The 20,781-nt window shown below is 39.8% G+C and overlaps 1 non-coding gene across 1 annotated transcript; it reads left to right on the top strand.

Annotated features, from left to right (window-relative positions):
- The first annotated feature begins 8,367 nt into the window (after positions 1 to 8,367).
- Positions 8,368 to 8,474, top strand: LOC141609750 (small nucleolar RNA R71). The gene has a single exon (XR_012527664.1). It is a non-coding gene; the product is annotated as a small nucleolar RNA R71 (small nucleolar RNA).
- Positions 8,475 to 20,781: the final 12,307 nt, after the last annotated feature.

Below are 20,781 nucleotides of genomic sequence, written 5' to 3'. Positions count from 1 at the left end.
TGGTAAAGAATTTCCCGTAATATTCACACAAAATATTAAGGAAAACAAGATTAATCCGTTATTCCATAAACTAAACACGGAAATCTTTCTTCCGCGGGAGGAAACCACTTGGGAAAGGACGCAGCAAGTGCTGCGCCTCTTCCAAGAGACGCAGTGCCTGCTGCGCCTCTTCCCAAGTCCTTTTCTGCGTATTTTTTCGTATCTTTTCATATCATTTCGAGATTCACTCCCAAAGTTTCTCCGAAAAAACCCTATTTTCTCCGTGTGATTAGTATAAATAGAGACCTTCGGTCTCACATATTTCTCACGCGAGTGTCCGCCCTTCTCTTCTCCCTTTGTATTCTAGACCACGTTCTTACTTTTTGGCGTCTACGTGCTTGAACTTTCGACCACGTAAGCTCGGATCTTTCTGAGTACCAGCCTCGTTTTGCATGACCGACCAATTTGACCAACTCCACAACTAATCAACTTTAATTAACTTTATTCGTTTTCCTCTTAAGAGGGCACTTTCGTCGTACATTCGAGTCGAGCATCACTAAACGTAAACTTAGGTCATCTCGTTTCGTCAAACATGTAAGTCTGAGGGTGTAAATCCTTCTTTTGTTTATTGTTCTTTATTTATTGTAATCATAATGTAAGATTTATGTCGAAAATATTTCGAAAACCGATTTATAAAACCATGCTTTAAATCCCTTTTTACGAATTATAAGAAGACAACCGTCGAGAAAGGACGCAGCAACTACTGCGCCTCTTCGAAGGGACGCAGCACCTGCTGCGCCTCTTCGTGAGGCTGCCGCAGTTCCTGCTTCCTTTCTTCTTCCTTCGTCTTTTGTCAATTCGTCTCTTTTATTTTGTTTGTTCTCTGATTCTTTGACATAACAACTTTAACATAGTAATTTGACATATTATTCATCATCGTTAAGATTTAATTTGTCATTAAGTCCCGACTTAAATCCCTTATAACTAATATTTACGGGTTTTCGTCATTCAAACTCACTCCGGGTTTTAGAGATTCGATTCATCCATATTGGATCTCTGGAACTCGATCTTTGATATATTTCCACCTGTTTATTTATCATATTCATCATTAATTCGTCTTGTTTAACCTAATTAGTTTGTTCAATTCATTAATTAACCCTTTTAATCATGTAATTAACTCGTATTAATTAGTTTCATTCGTGTTTACTGTTTTGATGACCTCAATCATATGTAAATAACATATTAATCATTTCATCCGAGTCAAATAATATAATCAATCATTAAATTCACCAATTGACATTAACGATTTGCAATTCCGGCTTCACAGCCAGAACTGAGCTAAGGAACAGACGCAGCAACTGCTGCGCCTCTTCCAAGGGACGCAGCTCTGCTGCGCCTGTTCCTGGTTGATTTCTGTCTCTGAACTCCCGTTCTTGCCTTGACCTAGTTTACTAATTACGTATTAACTAACTATTATTCGTATTATCACCCTGATTTCAGTTCGTTAATTTATTTATTTATTCTTTTCCAAATTATCCGTTTTAAAAGTATTTTCGACATAAATCGTTTAATCCCATTGTAATTATTGTAATTGTAATTATTGTATATATTATATTTCTTGTATCATATTGTTGGTATGCCTTCACACGTAATAAATCTAAATCCCTACATCGACTTAATTGTGTGCTAAATTAATTGTTAACCGACTTAGTCTAATTCTCACATGTTAGGATTAAAACGTTGGATGTTGCATTGCATGTATATAAATCGACAATATATCGAGTATAGACGATTTTCCCTAATAATTAGTAGAGGCCGCTATCGAGGCGGGCGGGATTAGGTGTTCGATCAAAAGAGCTTCGTAATACGTACCCTCACCCCTTACTCCAGATCTTTGTGAATTTCCGTGTTCATTGGCATCCAGGAGAGTCATTCTAGACATAGAATGTTAAGGGTAACGAGTTCTTGGTGTTTGATGCCCGTCATTGTGTGCACCAAAAATAAATTTTTAATTCCAACTACAACTATAGCTAGCGGCAGTCGGGTCGAACCACAGAGAGGCAGATGTAATTGATAGTTGTCTAATTTCAGTCTTAAAGTAACGGATGTAGGGGTTTGAATTGAATTGGTCTATACTAATGGCAATAAAAGACAATAAACTAAATAAACGGATGAAAACAGGTATTAAAAGAGTGCAAGGATGGTCGGATAACTATAGTTTCGGCGGCAGCAAACTAGGTAGGTCTAAAACAATCACGTGAGACGGGAAAATAAGAGGTCCTCTCGGTGCACTCTCAGAGGTAGCATGTTTCGATCTCGCTACAAGTCCCTAATATCACTAATACTGACTTTCGTCCTGAAAAGTGACTAAAAACCTAAACTTTACCTATCTTTCGATCTTAGCATAGTTTAGTCATTTTAATTGGTAGTCTTAACAACTTTCCCTATCTTTCGATCTAATGGGTCGGTCATTTCCTAAACATTCAACTAGTCGCATGCACTCGATTCGTCGAATTAAGCAAGATAAACAATTAAAAACAAAATAAATCTCACGATGCCAGTCGATCGACCAGGGAACCCAGTCGATCGACCATGGCGCGATTAGGGCTTCCTAATTCTAATGCCGCCTAACCTACAGTTCCCCTACATCCTAGCACAAGGTATTTAGCTACTCATGTCTACGATAAGAACAACAATAAGATTGACTAATAAAACTACAGAATTCATGATTAAAACGGCTAAATAAACAAATAACATAAACGATAATTGGCTTTTGGGATACTAACTAGCAATTCTATATCTATGAATGCAAATAAAGTAATAAACTGAAATAAGAGAAGGATAGTACCGTGAAGAGGAATTGTAACGGAAAAATTAAAAGCACGAACGAAAATTGTATTGAATACGAAACAATATTCCAAACCCTAATTATTTGATATTCTAAAACTGATAAAGAACTGAATGAAAACTGGATGATAACTAGATGATTGTAGCATCAGGAATGAGTTACGTTATATAGGTAAACGTACGCAACTTTATTCTAAAACCTAAAACACAATGGGCTTTCTTATTCTCGATCTTTTAATTCTCGTCAAAGCAGCGGCTTGGTCGATCGACCACTGTGACCGGTCGATCGACTGGTAAGCTCTAAACAGTAGCTTCTGTTTGTCGTGCATTAGTCGATCGACTAAGGGCAGCGGTCGATCGACTGATGTAGCTGACAGTCCGCTTTTAAATTCTCGTGGATTTGTCTTTCGGGCCTCGAAATGCGCACCAAGCTCGTTCCTTAAGTAAATACTTCACGTCAAATGCAATGCAAGGTACTCGGGGACGGATTTAGCTTGATTTCCGCTGGATTCTTCATATTTCTGCAATAATGTACAAAAATACGAAAGTAGACGGAAATAGGGAGAATAGTAGCATAAACTACATAAATGAGCTCTGAAATGCGTGTAAAATGAGGTGTAAAACATCATATAAATGACACGCATCAGTGTTCATGTCATTACTTTGTGTCTTGACATGACACGAGGTATTCAAACAGTTTCCAATTTTCCACAATAAATTGGTGGCGACTACACAAATGCAAACGCTTGTCCCAAGCGCACCCCGTGGCCCGCATCCACAACATCATGTTGACTAGGCGCTGGTATGTTGCCCCTGCATTCTTGAGGCCGAAAGGCATAGCAGTGTAACAGTATATGCCTCGGTCTATAATGAGGTGTAAAACATCATATCAATGACACGCATCAAACTTCCCCAAACCAAACCCTTGCTTGTCCCCAAGCAAGAACTAGACTCGATCCTAAAACCTAATGGAACGAGTTCAATCTCAGAGCGAAATGCAAACTATAAAGCCTAAACCAATTTAATGCATAACCAACAATCAATTAGCATATGAATCACGCAAACGAGTTATGGAGTCGTTAAAAACTTGCTGAACCGTCAACTGTAGAGACTTATCAATGCGGACTCTCACGGGTCGCTCATATCACACAGAAGCACAGGTGAATAATGTATAAGATAGAAAGAATTCATTTTGTAAAGACTCTCACCTAACTTCGACTTATAAGAACATGCCTGCAATCTAATGTGAAAATGATCTCTACAACCGTACATATGCATTCCAACCAATCAAATGACCACGACACATGCCGAGGTATATATGGATATGTGAGGTATGGGTAAGAAGAGGCAAAACAATTATGGAAATGAGGAGGTATAGGTGATCAAGCTAGTACCTAAACAAGACATATGACAACATCCAACTTCTTGCTCATAATTAACAATAAAACCCGGTGCTAATGATTAGCACTAATCTCGCAATCTTCATAATAATTAATCAACTCAACTCCCCGTAAGATATAAATGCAACATGGGAGCAAAAATCGCCATTTAATAAGGTCTTTGAATATGCGAATTGATTTTATTTCTTCTTTTTCTCGAGCATGGGTCGATCGACCAAGATGGGCAGTCGATCGACCACTGCTACAGTACAGAACTCTTTTTTTTTTCCGAATCATTTTTTTTCTTCATTTTTTTCTCTTTTCTTTCTTATTTTTCCAACTTTCCTTTCTTTCTTTTTCATCTTCCCAACAACATCTCAAAATGAGCATATGCCACCAAAAACAAAATAACAATCCCAAGATCATAAACTACTAGCTTGACAAGGGCAGGCTAAATGTAGGATGTAGTAATGGGACAAAAAAGGCTGTTTTTGGCAGTGTGGAGCTTATGGGTAAAATGAGTAAAGGAAAACCTCTACCACATGTGTCAACAAACCACAAACCGAATGCATACAAGTATTAAGCAGATTAAGTTCATATTTATGCACATTAATGTAACATGTCTCAAAAGGAGTACTACTCACATTCCTAGATAAACCGGTCACAGATGACACCGGTTATAAGCTCTAAACCTCAGAAATATGATGTAGTTTGCCAAAATTCTAAGTCAAGTTTCAAGTTCAGCAAGAAATTTAATGAAAACTCGTAGACTATGCATATATGGTTCTACTAATAACATATCAATTAGCAAGGCTTAGGCAAAAACAGATGCAAATGCAATGTCATCATTGAAATACTACCGTTCCGACTCAACCTATATGCTAAAATAAACATGAAATTTTTTGAATTTTGAAATTTTTCAGTTTTTTGGATTTTTCTGTATATATAAGAAATGAGATAAACAATGCATACAGAATGATTAAACGTGCAACAGAAATGCAATAAAACATATGCAAATGCGACGCAAAACCCTTCCCCAAACCAAATCACATAATGTCCCCATTGTGCAAAATCATGTAATGAAATAAGAAAGGAAATGGCAATTTGTGTTAAATAAACTAAATTTGACATAAAATAAAGACTCGGAAACTCACAAGACTTTAAGCGCAGCAAAAGGAAACCTCCCCAAACCAGCGTGAGCTAGGAGGTTTCAGTAGCCAGCAGTGCTACCAATAAGTACCTAGAAAGACAAACAAAAGAGACCGCGCGTAAAACGAGAAAACAATTATGAAACGCAAAATTATGTGCAAAATAAGAAAAACAGAAGAAATCAGAAATTAAGCGGAGAATAAAGTGAAGGGAATACTCCCTTGACTCCGCAAATCGATCAAACACAGCAGGGGAATGATCGAAAACAGGTACAACAGCTCTGGCGGTCGATCGACCACATCTCCCAGTCGATCGACCACGGTGAACAGCAACAGGCGCTTTTGGAATTCGCAACCCAGTCGATCGACCAAAGGAAGCAGTCGATCGACTGGAAAACCTGCTGTAACTTTCTGATTTCTTCGAATTAGCTCAATAACTTGAGCTAATTTGGTCTATACACCTGCAAAAGCACATAATAACGCGCCCAAAATTGCACACAACCCAAAGCAATAGTCTAAAATGTATAAAATCCTAAGCAAACTTATTAAAATGCGAAGTCTCGTGCACACGAAAAACGGTAAATAGTCTAACAAAACAATAAAATAAATGGTTTATGAAGCATTCGATCAACTAGTAGTTGATCAAGAACGGCCACGGGATGGCCCACTTGGTTGGCTTCTGGCTACAAGAAGTAGCCTCAACAGTGCTCATCTTCTCAGCTGCATTCTTCTCAACTTCAACATCCGCAGGACTCAACGGATCAGCAGCTTCAACATCCTCCCAAGCAATGACCTCTTCTGGCTCATCAAAGTCCAAGTCGGACTCCCTTACTTTGACTGGCTCATCATCAAGCTCCTCATCAGTGCCATAGCTAAGACATCCTAAGCCGCCTCTTGAGACGATTGGCTCCTGCACAGCTGGAGCAACATACGGTTCTTCCTTCCCCAAACCAGCTCCTGCAATAGTAGAAATAGACGAGTCTTCCTCCAATTTGCTCCCAATCTGGGGCGGAGGGGTTACAACAGGAATAGGAATAGAGGCAGGCATATCAGGAAGCACAAAATAAGATTTCTTTTCAGAAACCGTATTACAAGTTACAGGCCACATGGGGTCTTTCTTCTTAGCGGGCTGGGCAAAGACAATGGAGTGTTTCCCTACTTTGAAGGTCAAAGTCCCTGAACCAACATCTATAACTGCACCAGCAGTGTGCAGAAATGGTCTACCCAATATGATAGGAATGTGGGCATCCTCGGGCATATCTAGTACAACGAAGTCAACAATGAAGAAGAAATTTCCTATTTGCACGGGAATGTCCTCTAAGACTCCTATAGGCTGGACCGCAGTTCGATCAGCCATCTGTACTGTCATGTTGGTTACTGCAAACCTAGTCAATTTCAGCTTTCTAGCAAGACTCAAGGGCATGACGCTAATGCTAGCTCCTAGGTCACATAATGCCTTCTCAATTGAGAAGGTACCAATATTACATGGAACTGAAAAGCTACCTGGGTCTTCTAGCTTATGGGGTGCAGTGTGGGTCAAATAAGAGCATGACTCCTCAGTAAGTGCGACAGTATGCACAGTTTCAAGTGACTTCTTTTTAGATAAAAGTTGTTTCATGAATTTCATGTAAGCAGGCACTTGATTGACTAACTCAAGAAAAGGAACTTGCACATTTAAGCTACGAATAACATTTTCAAACTTATTAAATGATACCTGTTCCTTTGTCGGCACTAATCTCTCTGGATAAGGGGCTGTAAGAAGTAACTTAGCCCTCTCCTCTAAATCTCTCATGCCAGCATCGGTGGACTTAGGCTGAAAGTCCACAACCTACTCCTTGCTGTAGCTTGACCCCTCTTCAGACCGTCTCAAATGTGAACCATTAATCGACATAGGGTCGTACTTCGTAACTGGAACTGACCCATCAGCATTTGGGTCTTGCCTCACTATTTTCGGAGCAATCGTACCCCGAAACAAGTGGTCCCTCAAGTTATCGGGCATTGGAGGACGAAAAGAATCACCATCAGCAACGTTTTCGGTCGATCGACCGGGTAGTGCAGTCGATCGACTGGAATCTACAGGACCAGGGACTACTGTTTGTCGCGAACTGGTCGATCGACTGGGTATATCAGTCGATCGACTGATATACCTCGTAGACGCCTTTTTCTTGCTATTATTCGTCACAGCTTTGTTCTTGCTTGGTTCCGCCTCATCTTTTTCAGGGACATCCTCGACCATAGCGGGCCCATCAAGGGTAGACCCACTCCTCAAGGTAATGGCATTAAGGGTCTCCTTTTGATCCGTCTGAGTCGGTGAATGGCCCGGAGCTCGAGTTGTATTCTTGCTTGCCAATTGAGCGATTTGGCTCTCTAACATCTTCATCCCGGCCTCTCTAGCTTGGGATTCTTTACACAACAAATTCTTCAACTCGGCAAGGTCAGAACCTTGGGATTGTTGCTGCTGCTGTGGCACGTAGGGAGGTTTTTGAAACTGTTGTTGCTTATGAGGGGGCACATAGTTCTGCTGCTGCTGCTGCTGTGGAGGTGGAGTTGGATTTAGGACATTTTGGCTAGTCCACCTCAAGTTTAGATGGACATTCGGCTCATAGTAAGTGTTTGTCTGCCTATAATGTCGAAAGGCAGCACAAGACTCAAAGGGACTAGGACAATTGTCTGAAACATGTCCCTCAGCTCCACATCTTTTACAGACGAAAGGATCATCTGAAACAGCATTTACATGATAAATCCCTCCTTTTGAAGCTCCTCCCAACTCGTACTTATCAAATCTCGCCGTGAGAGCCTCTAATGCAGCTACAGAAGGAGATTCAACAGCTCTCCTTTGATTTCCCCGAGAATTTCCATACTCAGCTTTATGGGTGGCCAAGTCATCAATGATCTTCCACCCCTTAGTTTCCCCCATATTCTCCTGGAATCTGCCGCTAGCTGCCGCATCCAAGATAGCTCTCTGATCGTCATAAAGCCCATTATAAAACTGATTGCATAGGCTCCATTTCTCAAACCCATGGTGCGGAATAGTTCGCACCAGCTTCTTGAAACGCACCCACGCCTCATGAAAATTCTCATCATGCCCCTGTTTAAAGCTCGTGATCTGAGCTCTAATGGCATTAGTCTTTGAGGCAGAAAAATACTTCTTATAGAATGCCAAAGCCAACGAATTCCAGTCGGTGATCCCATTAGCAGCTCGGTCCAGGTCTCTGTACCACTCCCTTGCAGCATCTCAGAGTGAGAATATAAACATTGTCTCCTTCACCTGGTCCTGGGTCACACCGGTCGGTGGGGGTATAGAACAGCAATAATCAATAAATATCTCCATATGTTTGGCTGCATCTTCATTTGCAGCTCCCCCGAATTGGTTTTTCTCAACCAAGTTGATATAAGAAGGCTTCGGTTCGAATTTTCTATCAGCTCCCGGTAATTCGAACCCCTTATATAAATTTGCAGCTGTCGGCTCAGAGTGACTTGCTATGCTCGCTTCCTCAGCCATTTCTGGAAAATATGGAGAAGTGACAGTCTCAGCTGATGAAGTGGAAACAGGAGATGAATGTGGATCCTCCTCAAACAGCTCGTTTTCGTAGTAACTAGACAGAGTACTCAGCTCTTCCTCTGTCGGCAACATCCTAGATGATCGTCTCAACTCGCGCAAAGTCTTCTCAATCTCAGGATTGAACGGTAGTAATTCACCACCCTGTGACCTGCGCATAAGAAGAAACTACAAAAAGAATATGAGAATAGTTTAAGGAACGAATGTCCCTTAAACTAAGAAACAGAGTAAAATAAAACAACTAAAAATTAGAACAATTGCCTCCCCGGCAACGGCGCCAAAATTTGATGCCCGTCGTTGTGTGCACCAAAAATAAATTTATAATTCCAACTACGACTATAGCTAGCGGCAGTCGGGTCGAACCACAGAGAGCCAGATGTAATTGATAGTTGTCTAATTTCAGTCTTAAAGTAACGGATGTGGGGGTTTGAATTGAATTGGTCTATACTAATGGCAATAAAAGACAATAAACTAAATAAACGGATGAAAACAGGTATTAAAAGAGTGCAAGGATGGTCGGATAACTATAGTTTCAGCGGCAGCAAACTAGGTAGGTCTAAAACAATCACGTGAGACGGGAAAATAAGAGGTCCTCTCGGTCCACTCTCACAGGTAGCATCTTTCGATCTAGCTACAAGTCCCTAATATCACTAATACTGACTTTCGTCCTGAAAAGTGACTAAAAACCTAAACTTTCCCTATCTTTCGATCTAATGGGTCGGTCATTTCCTAAACATTCAACTAGTCGCGTGCACTCGATTCGTCGAATTAAGCAAGATAAACAATTAAAACGAAAATAAATCTCACGATGCCAGTCGATCGACCAGGGAACCCAGTCGATCGACCATGGCGCGATTAGGGCTTCCTAATTCTAATGCCGCCTAACCTACAGTTCCCTACATCCTAGCACAAGGTATTTAGCTACTCATGTCTACGATAAGAACAACAATAAGATTGACTAATAAAACTACAGAATTCATGATTAAAACGGCTAAATAAACAAATAACATAAACGATAATTGGCTTTTGGGATACTAACTAGAAATTCTATATCTATGAATGCAAATAAAGTAATAAACTGAAATAAGAGCAGGATAGTACCGTGAAGAGGAATTGTAACGGAAAAATTAAAAGCACGAACGAAAATTGTATTGAATACGAAACAATATTCCGAACCCTAATTATTTGATATTCTAAAACTGATAAAGAACTGAATGAAAACTGGATGATAACTAGATGATTGTAGCATCAGGAATGAGTTACGTTATATAGGTAAACGTACGCAACTTTATTCTAAAACCTAAAACACAATGGGCTTTCTTATTCTCGATCTTTTAATTCTCGTCAAAGCAGCGGCTTGGTCGATCGACCACTGTGACCGGTCGATCGACTAGTAAGCTCTAAACAGTAGCTTCTGTTTGTCGTGCATTGGTCGATCGACTAAGGGCAGCGGTCGATCGACTGATGTAGCTGACAGTCCGCTTTTAAATTCTCGTGGATTTGTCTTTCGGGCCTCGAAATGTGCACCAAGCTCGTTCCTTAAGTAAATACTTCACGTCAAATGCAATGCAAGGTACTCCGGGACGGATTTAGCTTAATTTCCGCTGGATTCTTCACATTTCTGCAATAATGTACAAAAATACGAAAGTAGACGGAAATAGGGAGAATAGTAGCATAAATTACATAAATGAGCTCTGAAATGCGTGTAAAATGAGGTGTAAAACATCATATAAATGACACGCATCAGTGTTCATGTCATTACTTTGTGTCTTGACATGACACGAGGTATTCGAACAGTTTCCAATTTTCCACAATAAATTGGTGGCGACTACACAAATGCAAACGCTTGTCCCAAGCGCACCCCGTGGCCCGCGTCCACAACATCATGTTGACCAGGCACTGGTATGTTGCCCCTGCATTCTTGAGGCCGAAAGGCATAGCAGTGTAACAGTATATGCCTCAGTCTATAATGAATGCAGTACTCTCCTGGTCAGCAGGGTGCATCTTTATTTGATTGAATCCACTGGAAGCATCCATGAATGTCAGCATCTCATGGCCTGGTGTGGCGTCTACCATGGCATCAATATGGGGTAAAGGAAATGGATCTTTGGGACAAGCTTTGTTCAGGTCAGTGTAGTCAACACAGACTCTCCACTTTCCATTCTTTTTCTGCACAACAACCACGTTAGCCAGCCACTCAGGTTACATTACTTCCCTGATCATTCCCATATCCAAGAGTTTTTCCACTTCCTCATTAATTATGGCATTTCTTTCAGCTGCAAATTTCCGTCTTTTCTGTTGTACAGGCTTAAAAGATGGGTCAACATTGAGTTTATGTTTAATTATATCAGCACTAATTCCAGTCATATCAAAATGTGACCAAGCAAACCAAGATGATTTATTTTTAAGAAACTTTACCAATTTGTGTCTGACACTATCTGGGCGTCAGATCCTACTAAAACATACCTGTCAGGGTGCTCAGGGTCCAGAATTACCTGATCTGTTTCCATTCTGGGAGGTGCTATATAAGTGCTCCTGACAGGATACTGTAATTGCTATGCAAGGGACTTACCTGCCTGGGAAGGCTTCAAGGCTGTTGTGTAGCATTCCTGGGCTATCTTGTGATCCCCTTTGATTGTGGCTATGCCCTAGTCTGTTGGTATTTTGATACACTGGTGATAGGTTGATGGAACAACCTTGACATTATGAATCCAGGGTCTACCCAAGATTGTGTTGTAAGATGACAGGCAATCAAGGACTCCAAATTTGTCATAGGATGAGATTCCTTCAACGTAGGTTGGAAGGTGGATTTCTCCTAGAGTGCTTCTGGTCTCTCCACTGAACCCTACCAAGACGCTGGATTTTTTGGTGATTTGGTCCTCGTTGATTTTCATGGCTTTCAGCACGTCAAGCATGATCAGGTTTACTGAGCTGCCTCCATCTACCAGGATCCTTCTTACTGTGGCGGTTCCAATCTTCATAGAAATTACCAAGCCGTCATGATGAACATCAGGGATGCCCACCAGGTCACAATCATTGAAGGTGATTGTTGGGATATGATTCGGTTTGCAGGGTGATACAGTCCTTGGCGTCCTGGCTATCTTTTTTGTTGTTGAACTGGTCAGGCCGCAGATTTCTGATCCACCAGATATGAATTTTACTTCATAGATTGGAGGTGGTGGAGTGAGGCTGCGACCCTGCTTGTGTTCCTGGTTTTCTTTGCCCTACTCGGCATTCCTGCCTTTTGTCTTGATTAGGTCTTTTAAGTATCCGGATTTCAGCAGATAAGCCACTTCTTTCCTCAGGGTGAAACAGTTATCCGTTGTGTGTCCAATGTCCATGTGGAATTCGCACCATTTGGAATTGTCCCTTCTAGGGTTGGGAATTTCCGACTTCCTGGGCCATCTAACCACTGTTCCCATGTTGTCAAGTCTCTGGATTAATCCTGCAATATCAACACTGAAGTTATGTTCGGAAATAGGTGGAAAAACTTTAGCCTTACCATGATACTCATGAGCCAGGTTAACTTCTGAATGGTCTGGCCTGGAATATGGAGTAGGCCTGTAGTTGTTTCCTTTGTTGCTTTTCCTATTGCTTTTTTCGTAATCCTTTGGTCCATTGGGTGATCCAAGTTTATAGCTCTTGTCTTCTTCTAGCCTGATAAAAGCAAGAGTCTTGGCCTGGACGTCTTCGAAGGTATGGCAGGGATACTTAGTGAGCTCGTTGTATAAGTCACTGTGTGGTAGCAACCCATGCCTGAATGCCTCCACTGCTGTTCCAACGTCACATCTGGGAATGGATACTTTCTCTTTGTTGAATCTTGCAAGGAATGTCCTGAGAGTTTCATCATGCTTCTGTGTAATTCGGTAAAGGTCACTGTATCATTTCTCCAACTCTCTGCTACTCGCAAACTGCTGGTTGAAGCTGTTGATCAGGTTGGCGAAGGAATGGATGCTCCCAGTTGGCAGGTTGATGTACCATTGTAGAGCAGGGCCAGTCAGGGTCGTTCCAAATCCCTTACACATGCAAACTTGTCTGAATTTGCTGGGAATAGATGCAGCCAGCAATTTTCGCTTGTACAGAGCCACATGATTTTGTGGATCTGTGGTTCCATCATAGATTTTCATGGATGGGATCACAAACTTCTTTGGTAAATCCACTTTTGCTATTTTGTCTATGAAAGGCGAATCAGCATAGCTGTCAGGAGCAGCTTCTTCCATGCTGGCTGGTACTCCAGGTATCTTGTCGAATATTTCATTGAGTTTCTTGATCTCCTGGATTACTGCCATCATGATGGCTGCTGCGGACTCATCAGGTTTCTCATTGTTGTTTTTTGGTTCATCATCACCATCAACATTGATAAATTTAGGACCACTTGGGCTCCCAAAACTGAAGAAATCGATGTTTTTGATGATTGATGCAAATGGGGTTCCTGGCTGGAATCTAGAGCCTGCTCCTTGGGTTTTCTCTAAATTTTGTTTCAGAACCGACTCAGATTCTCTTAATTGCAAGATTTCTGCTTCAGTTTGGGCCACTTTTTCTTTCAAGCTTTCCAACTCAGCGATTTGTTGAAGGGTTGCGTTCAGTTGTTCTTCAATCGTAGATTGGGCCATTTTTGTAGGATTTTTGAATTTTTGTGAGATAAGAAAAAAGGATTTAAAGAGCTAGATGCCCCACGATGGGCGCCAATTATTTTTTGTGGATTTTGCGCAAGTCGAAATCAGGTCAGAGTAGATTTGAGTAGGGTTAACTAGCTCTAAATGGTCTATTAGTCAGGTCGTCAGGGTTAAATATAAAGCTGTAAATATAATAAAAATAACAACAATAAGACAAAGAATTTGGTACGTGGAAAACCCTTAAATGGGAAAAAACCACGGGCACCAAGCCAGGAGAGGATTTCACTATTGTATTATGTATTGAGCACAATTGGACGTAATTATCTATGAATGAAATGTGAATGTAGTATGTTGTCTTGTCTTGTGATGATCCCTCAAATGATTTCCAAATATCCCTTATATAAGCTCTTGCTGAACGGATGTATGATGACGGCATTAATGTGGATTATTCTCCTTAATTATCCGCAATAATTGTCAATATTACGCCCTTAAATACTGCATTTACTGTGAGATCTTCCTATTCAATGCTGCGCATATATTCCTTTTGTAATATGTCTTCTTGGTCTGATATCGTCCTGATATTTTGACCGTTGTCCTCTCCATGGCCTGGCGCCTATCTTCATGCGTCCTGATAGCCTGACACCCTGACAGACTGATGGTCAGGTTAAGGTGAGATACTGATCAGGGACGTCTGCGGATTTCCAGGCCTAACAGTCACGATTGACAACGGTTGTAGGTGAACCGTTGTTGATGAACCGCTTTACAACGGTTGTAGGTGAACCGTTGTTAATGAACAAATTAACAACGGTTGTAGGTGAACCGTTGTTAATGAGTATTATGTAGCAGCAATCTTGATCTTGATTACTGACTGATATATGGAGTTCAAAAATAGAAGCAAATCAAACAAGCATAACTCAACACTTTCAAAATGATCATTTTATTTAATTTTAAACCAAATACATTACAGCATTTATATGAAATCAAAAGATGTATAATAAGCCGGAACAACCCCGGTTAAGTGTAAAACGCGCTTCTCAACCTGCCACCAATTACGCCACTCTGGTATACCACTAACTTCTGGGTCATTGGCTTCATATTTTTCAATAACAGATTGAATATATGCAAGGACACGACTTGCATGTGAAAATAAGGTTGGAAGAGTAGAACTCAACATATCTCTCGCTGCAGCCAAGTTGCGAGTAATAGGCCGACGAGGGTATGAAGATGATGATGATGATGAGGCTTGGTTGACAAGCCGGACTGCTTCACGCCTCTTAATCTAATAATTCCGTTGATGTTAAAGGGATGCCTTGATTAATGGGTGTTGATCGGCGGGAAGCCCGGCGAGAACCTTCTCATCATCTGCAATCATTTGTGTAAGCCATTCTTCGTTGTTGATAAAATTAGGGCTCATTGCCATGTTGTTTCAAATTTGTCTAATGAGGATGAAATATTGTGATTTGATTAATGGATGTTAGTAAAGGATGCTTTAACATTTATAGTCACATTTATAATTTTTTTCAAAACCGTTAGTAATTAATTCCTAAACATTAATTACCTAATTAATGTAAAAGTTGACTTATTAACAAATATTTTAAACCTACGTAACTTGCAATAAATAATTAGAAAATAAAATACACTACCACGCATATTCAAGAAAAACACATACATAACAAGAAATTAAAAGACGCGAGGTTTTAACAACATTAATTAGAATAATAATAATAATAATTAATCAACATAATCACCTTGTAATTCCCCTGCGATTGAGATAAATATTGGGAATTCAATATGTGGATTATTAGGAGGCACTTGTTTCGCCTCCCATGAACGAGGCACAGTGTCAATATAGTGCCAATATGTTCTTAATAGATTAATGTCACAATCGGTTGCAATCCATAAATATTGCGCTTATAATACATCATCCGTATAATAATTTTTCTTCCCAGCATCATGATCCTCATATCTTGCCTGTAGTTTTCTCGCTTGACGAAAAGATTCCAGCTTCTTCCCAAAACCTTCAAACTCGATCATTGCGTAACCAAGAAAACCATGAACTTTACTCCAAGCTGGGTAGACCTTTTTAACTTTCGTATAACCACCTTTATTAAGCATATATCTCATCCAAGTAAAACTTCTCGAAAAAGCCTTACCATTGTCATCATATTTGATTGGAAGGTTGTGTATAATATAGGTAATAGGATGGACATAGCGGGTATTTGATTGTGATTCAGCGGGTGTAGAAGACGACGACGACATGGTGATCGAAGTTGTGTATTAATTGAACTTTGAATTGGTGGATATGGTTAATTGATCACATTATAAGTGATATTTATAGGAAAATATGTATGCATGTGTGAATATAATAAAGGACGGATAGTAATAATGGTCAAACAAAACAATGCATATAACGGTTCATTATTTATCATACATGCATTGGTTGAATATTAAACATTGAAAAAAAGTTTACAACGGTTATTTTTAACCCGTAAATGATAAATAACAACAGGTACAGAGGAACCATTCTTTCATAATAGAAAATGATAACGATTACAAGAAACCCGTAGCTATAACATAACAACGGGTACCAAAAACAGTTGCTGGTGTTAATTTAGTAACGGTTTTCGAAACGCCGTTTTCTTAAACTGGTAACGGTTGTCTAACAACCGTTGATAAGGGTGATTCTATAACGAGTTTTTGAAAACCGTTAAACATTTTTGATAACGGTTTGTTAAACAACCGTTTTCACATTATAATAACAACGGTTTTCAACGGAAACCGTTATTCTTATTAGCGCGGTCTAGGTTTCCGCCAATATTTTGAAAACGGTAATCTAAGTGTCGTTTTTATATGCATTAAACCGTTGTGATACGCTCGTTATTGATGGTCAGATTTGGCGTAGTGTCTGATATTTTAATAGGAAAGAAAAGAGAATGAACCAAACAGTGCAGAGTTCATATCAGCTCTAGCAGCAGGAAACAATGCACAAGTAATGGTTATTGCCTGCGCCGAAAAATTAGTCATAAACAACATTCTCACCTTAGTTGCGGCAGCACATCAAACAGCACATCAAACTGGTGGTTCTGTAACCTATATTCTCCCTAGTAGTGAAAATTTACAGTCAGCCAAACATTCTAGCCTTACTTGTATTACAGTAACACCACAATCAAACTCTGGTTGAACTAACATCATCTGTGTGGCTCGATCAATCAGTACTGTTATAATTAAATCAGGATTCATAGGAAAACATACCCTACATAACTCAACCATAGCATTGCTAAATAAGAGAATAAAAGGCAGGCGCATTACCTTCGTATATGTATCCCATTCAGTCATCTCGTCACGTGGTACTAACACCATCTTCCTCTCCTCATCCCACTTAAATTTAGTTTTTGTTCTTATCTCCATGATTGTTCCATAATGCCTTCTCCAAATCTTGACACGATTCCTCACATTTTCAGTAGTAACTGATACATTTAGCTTGCTTCTTACCTCATATACCACCGCTTGGTAGGCTTGAGGCTTCCAATCCCCATCTCCCTTGTTTCCTTGACTTACATGATTATACAACACCAAGATTAAAAGATCATCCATTTGGCTATTCCAAGAAATATATTCTCTCTTCTTGGGTTGTGTAGGAACCAAACTTGCTTTCTTTTTTCAGCCATCACCTATAAAAAGATAGGTCAAAAATCTACAACATTAAACAAAGCGATTTAAATTTGCAACAAATTTATCCTAGCAACAAATTTATATAGGAAAGACATAATTCTTTGTTTTATGTTCTAACTTTCATTCACAAAAACTTACCCAAATAGAAATGTGGCATTGGCAGTTAAAAGCATGCTTAAGAATCTAAAATGAAGAGTTTTTAATGACTACTTACCACCATCATTTTCCTCTTTTTTATGGAGCTAGAGTATAGTCAGATACCCCTCCTAGCTCGATAATCATTCCACATTTTTGCTGCAAGATCGTCTCTAAACTTATTCCACTCTTCTGTTTGTCTAACACTCACTACATAATCTTCTCCACCATCCTCTTCTAGTAAGACTGCATTTTGTAAATCTTGTTCTACGTCATTCATTAAAGCCGTTTCATCCATTTTTTCAAATATTAAGAAGTTGTGTAGAATGGCACAAGCATTTATGATTCTGACTTGTGTTTTTTTTACCATAAAAGCTACTGGTCCTCATAATAGCCCAACGCTTTTTCATGCAACCAAATGCTCGTTCAATTGTGTTACGAGCTGACGAATGGCGCAAGTTAAAAAGCTCTTTGGAATTTGTTGAGGTGTTCCCTCGCCATAAATTTAAGTGGTATCTTGTACCTTTATATGGAGCTAAGAAACCTTCACCATTGGTATACCTCAAGTCCACAAGAAAATACTTATGCTTTGGTACTTTAAGATTATAAGCATGCCTTTGAAGAGCGTCGCAGATGACACGTTGATCAGAAGCGGACCCTTCCCACCCAGGTAGAACATATGTAAAACAGAGATCTGGATCACAAGCTGCTAAAACATTTGTGCTAATGTGACCATTTCTATCCCGATACCTACCTCGATCCTCTAAAGGGACAGTCATATCTATATGAGTGCCATCAAGGGCGTCGACCACACCCTCAAACCATTTAAATTTTGGATCATTGACAAAACTAGTGGTAGTATCAACTTCCTTAATGTAGTATTTTCCTATTTTTAAAACAACTCGGAGCACCGTGTGAAATTGGCGACTCACGATTTCTCCTGATCGTGCAAAAAGAGCTTGAATAGTTCGATTTTTCAAATTGTGAGCAAGGGTGTGGAGAAAAAATGCGACAACTTCTTCATTAGTCACGTTTCTAGAGGTCACTAACCCACCCTTTGTGACGGGGCATATTCTGCACCCGCTGACCGAGTCAACATATTGAGCAAGGTCAAAGATATCCACAGCAAGTCAATGTATTAGACAGCCTAACCGACGCAGCCTGTCGGCTTGTCACTTGGGTCTCGGCTAGGCAACTAGCCAGCCGGGATACACATCCGCGTACTCACATCCAAGACCCCTCGGCATGGAGTCAACAGGGCCAGCCGGCCTGCCATGGGTCCCCCGGCCGAGGGTAGAACAGTCTTTCCACCTGCTAGCCACTTGGCCACTTGGCCACTACGTGACAAAAGGTGAAAGTCTATAAATACTCCTCAACCCTCATTGAGGAAAGGATCCGAAAATAATCAACTAAACATACTAATCTGGTATAAACTCCCTTATCTCTCTACAATATACTTTGTGCCAAGTAACACACAACTTAATCCCTTTTAAGTTTACTGACTTGAGCGTCGGAGTGAGTTCGCTCGGTACCAAGCCGAGCCCTCAGTTTGTTCATTGTTTCAGGAGAGGCCGAAAGGAAGAGTCAAGCAAGGTCATCATTCTACAAGCTTACGTGGTAACAAATCCTGCTCCGGAATTACACCCGGAACAATTGGAAGAGTCAAGGAAGGTCATCATTCTACAAGCTTACGTGGTAACAAATCCTGCTCCGGAATTACACCCGGAACACTTTGATCTAAGAATCCTACATAATTTCTCAAAACAATGCCTATCGTAACACAATTGCTCTTAACATTTTCTATTGTTTCTTAATGTATCTATCCACATTGCTCTTTTTTGTGAATGTTCGTGTTCGTTCCAAGCCAAATCCCTAACTTTATACCTTTGGTAATTCAACGCCCCTACTATAACAACAACACAACCCACAACTAGCGTGAAAAGCTCCATATCATCATCATCTTCTTCTATTCTGACACGTTTCACTGATTCCCGTTCATTATTACCAGCCATATTACTCAATACCCGCAAATCTGAAAAATTATAGTGAGTTTATAACATGTAAATAGCGTTCGTTTTCTTGGGTTTAGTTTTTTTTACTCATTCCATCAGCATTCAATTATCAATTCACTGGCAAATAAGGCGCACATTTACGACAAATTGAAGCAAATCAGAAGCATAGAACAATTGAAAAACATAAACAAAAGCGGAATAAATATCACAAACAGAACCATCTCTTGTCTTTCGAACAGAAAACCAGGAGGAACAAGTCGAAATCATGAGACCATGGACCAAAATCATCAGAAAGTGAAAGCGTCGCCACTAATTTAAATCAAAGCATCAATCGAAATGATACTAAGAAAGCACAAATCATTACGAAATCAAAACTAAGGCAGAAAATCGCAGCACCAACAGAAAAATAATTGAAATTAATCAAAATTACAAACGAAAAACAAGAAAATTACTACATCGAAACACGAAAATTAAAGAATTAGCAAACAAAAACGCAACATCGACAAAAAAATCGCCGAAATCATACGCATCATGCGATTAATTCATGAATTGGAAACATAAACCATTGTAAAATCTGAAGAGAAGGAAACATACTTGATTTGATTGATGTAGATGATAATGAAATCGAGCATAAACCCTAGAAATTTGGGGGTGAAACTGAGGTTGGATCGTAATAGGAGAGAGTGCATGAGATTGATGTTGTTGATGTAGATTTGAGAATACGGGGGTAGGAGGGTGTATTTAGAATGATTGGTTTTATTAATGTGTGGAATTTGATAGGATTTGCTACAAATCCAAATCCAAATACGGTTATCAGCCCAAACAACAGATTTGGCCCAATCCAAATTTGGAAATGAAATCGTCATATCCAAACAGCCCATGAGGGTAAAAGGAGAAATTAATAGAGTAGTAATATGTATGGTAGTCTCTTCTATGTTTCGTACATAGTAACTATATATTTACTCCCGAATCTATTACTCTCATAAAAAGGTAATGTAATACTCTGAATTTCTAATTGGTTACTCGGTCGAGTATAGGGCTAGTGCTCGACCGAGTGGGCCTGATTCGTCCGTGTGGTCGAGGAAAGAGAAATATGTGAGTTTAAATCTTAGCCTGCTTAGGTGGTACTCGGCCGAGTAAGTGGTGTACTTGACCGTGTAGGGTCTACACCGAATGGGTCTTGTTACTCAGTCGGGTCGGTCTGACAGGATTTTATTCGGTCTTCTTTTATACTAGCTAAAAGATAGTTACCATAATTAATTAAAGGAAAAAAACATCTATATTATGGGGTAATTGTTACTAAAATTTTCTTGTGTTATTGGAGAACAAGATAAAATAAATCTGAGAATCGTCAAAAAATCAAATTGTGGGTTTTCTTTGCCGATTTGCGGTTAATCGAAAGTCAAGAGTTAACACAGCCGAAATCTATTACAC

Source organism: Silene latifolia, chromosome 10, assembly GCF_048544455.1.
Source record: "Silene latifolia isolate original U9 population chromosome 10, ASM4854445v1, whole genome shotgun sequence".
NCBI classification, from domain to species: Eukaryota; Viridiplantae; Streptophyta; class Magnoliopsida; order Caryophyllales; family Caryophyllaceae; genus Silene; species Silene latifolia.
This window is presented reverse-complemented; position numbering and strand designations above follow the sequence as displayed.